This window comes from Budorcas taxicolor, chromosome 11 (assembly GCF_023091745.1).
Source record: "Budorcas taxicolor isolate Tak-1 chromosome 11, Takin1.1, whole genome shotgun sequence".
NCBI classification, from domain to species: Eukaryota; Metazoa; Chordata; class Mammalia; order Artiodactyla; family Bovidae; genus Budorcas; species Budorcas taxicolor.
Window position 1 is genome coordinate 166,096,014 of NC_068920.1, and position 2,847 is coordinate 166,098,860.

Below are 2,847 nucleotides of genomic sequence, written 5' to 3' on the forward strand. Positions count from 1 at the left end.
GTTAGGGTTAGGGTTAGGGTTAGGGTTAGGGTTAGGGTTAGGGTTAGGGTTAGGGTTAGGGTTAGGGTTAGGGTTAGGGTTAGGGTTAGGGTTAGGGTTAGGGTTAGGGTTAGGGTTAGGGTTAGGGTTAGGGTTAGGGTTAGGGTTAGGGTTAGGGTTAGGGTTAGGGTTAGGGTTAGGGTTAGGGTTAGGGTTAGGGTTAGGGTTAGGGTTAGGGTTAGGGTTAGGGTTAGGGTTAGGGTTAGGGTTAGGGTTAGGGTTAGGGTTAGGGTTAGGGTTAGGGTTAGGGTTAGGGTTAGGGTTAGGGTTAGGGTTAGGGTTAGGGTTAGGGTTAGGGTTAGGGTTAGGGTTAGGGTTAGGGTTAGGGTTAGGGTTAGGGTTAGGGTTAGGGTTAGGGTTAGGGTTAGGGTTAGGGTTAGGGTTAGGGTTAGGGTTAGGGTTAGGGTTAGGGTTAGGGTTAGGGTTAGGGTTAGGGTTAGGGTTAGGGTTAGGGTTAGGGTTAGGGTTAGGGTTAGGGTTAGGGTTAGGGTTAGGGTTAGGGTTAGGGTTAGGGTTAGGGTTAGGGTTAGGGTTAGGGTTAGGGTTAGGGTTAGGGTTAGGGTTAGGGTTAGGGTTAGGGTTAGGGTTAGGGTTAGGGTTAGGGTTAGGGTTAGGGTTAGGGTTAGGGTTAGGGTTAGGGTTAGGGTTAGGGTTAGGGTTAGGGTTAGGGTTAGGGTTAGGGTTAGGGTTAGGGTTAGGGTTAGGGTTAGGGTTAGGGTTAGGGTTAGGGTTAGGGTTAGGGTTAGGGTTAGGGTTAGGGTTAGGGTTAGGGTTAGGGTTAGGGTTAGGGTTAGGGTTAGGGTTAGGGTTAGGGTTAGGGTTAGGGTTAGGGTTAGGGTTAGGGTTAGGGTTAGGGTTAGGGTTAGGGTTAGGGTTAGGGTTAGGGTTAGGGTTAGGGTTAGGGTTAGGGTTAGGGTTAGGGTTAGGGTTAGGGTTAGGGTTAGGGTTAGGGTTAGGGTTAGGGTTAGGGTTAGGGTTAGGGTTAGGGTTAGGGTTAGGGTTAGGGTTAGGGTTAGGGTTAGGGTTAGGGTTAGGGTTAGGGTTAGGGTTAGGGTTAGGGTTAGGGTTAGGGTTAGGGTTAGGGTTAGGGTTAGGGTTAGGGTTAGGGTTAGGGTTAGGGTTAGGGGTTAGGGTTAGGGTTAGGGTTAGGGTTAGGGTTAGGGTTAGGGTTAGGGTTAGGGTTAGGGTTAGGGTTAGGGTTAGGGTTAGGGTTAGGGTTAGGGTTAGGGTTAGGGTTAGGGTTAGGGTTAGGGTTAGGGTTAGGGTTAGGGTTAGGGTTAGGGTTAGGGTTAGGGTTAGGGTTAGGGTTAGGGTTAGGGTTAGGGTTAGGGTTAGGGTTAGGGTTAGGGTTAGGGTTAGGGTTAGGGTTAGGGTTAGGGTTAGGGTTAGGGTTAGGGTTAGGGTTAGGGTTAGGGTTAGGGTTAGGGTTAGGGTTAGGGTTAGGGTTAGGGTTAGGGTTAGGGTTAGGGTTAGGGTTAGGGTTAGGGTTAGGGTTAGGGTTAGGGTTAGGGTTAGGGTTAGGGTTAGGGTTAGGGTTAGGGTTAGGGTTAGGGTTAGGGTTAGGGTTAGGGTTAGGGTTAGGGTTAGGGTTAGGGTTAGGGTTAGGGTTAGGGTTAGGGTTAGGGTTAGGGTTAGGGTTAGGGTTAGGGTTAGGGTTAGGGTTAGGGTTAGGGTTAGGGTTAGGGTTAGGGTTAGGGTTAGGGTTAGGGTTAGGGTTAGGGTTAGGGTTAGGGTTAGGGTTAGGGTTAGGGTTAGGGTTAGGGTTAGGGTTAGGGTTAGGGTTAGGGTTAGGGTTAGGGTTAGGGTTAGGGTTAGGGTTAGGGTTAGGGTTAGGGTTAGGGTTAGGGTTAGGGTTAGGGTTAGGGTTAGGGTTAGGGTTAGGGTTAGGGTTAGGGTTAGGGTTAGGGTTAGGGTTAGGGTTAGGGTTAGGGTTAGGGTTAGGGTTGGGGTTAGGGTTAGGGTTAGGGTTAGGGTTAGGGTTAGGGTTAGGGTTAGGGTTAGGGTTAGGGTTAGGGTTAGGGTTAGGGTTAGGGTTAGGGTTAGGGTTAGGGTTAGGGTTAGGTTAGGGTTAGGGTTAGGGTTAGGGTTAGGGTTAGGGTTAGGGTTAGGGTTAGGGTTAGGGTTAGGGTTAGGGTTAGGGTTAGGGTTAGGGTTAGGGTTAGGGTTAGGGTTAGGGTTAGGGTTAGGGTTAGGGTTAGGGTTAGGGTTAGGGTTAGGGTTAGGGTTAGGGTTAGGGTTAGGGTTAGGGTTAGGGTTAGGGTTAGGGTTAGGGTTAGGGTTAGGGTTAGGGTTAGGGTTAGGGTTAGGGTTAGGGTTAGGGTTAGGGTTAGGGTTAGGGTTAGGGTTAGGGTTAGGGTTAGGGTTAGGGTTAGGGTTAGGGTTAGGGTTAGGGTTAGGGTTAGGGTTAGGGTTAGGGTTAGGGTTAGGGTTAGGGTTAGGGTTAGGGTTAGGGTTAGGGTTAGGGTTAGGGTTAGGGTTAGGGTTAGGGTTAGGGTTAGGGTTAGGGTTAGGGTTAGGGTTAGGGTTAGGGTTAGGGTTAGGGTTAGGGTTAGGGTTAGGGTTAGGGTTAGGGTTAGGGTTAGGGTTAGGGTTAGGGTTAGGGTTAGGGTTAGGGTTAGGGTTAGGGTTAGGGTTAGGGTTAGGGTTAGGGTTAGGGTTAGGGTTAGGGTTAGGGTTAGGGTTAGGGTTAGGGTTAGGGTTAGGGTTAGGGTTAGGGTTAGGGTTAGGGTTAGGTTAGGGTTAGGGTTAGGGTTAGGGTTAGGGTTAGGGTTAGGGTTAGGGTTAGGGTTAGGGTTAGGGTTAGGGTTA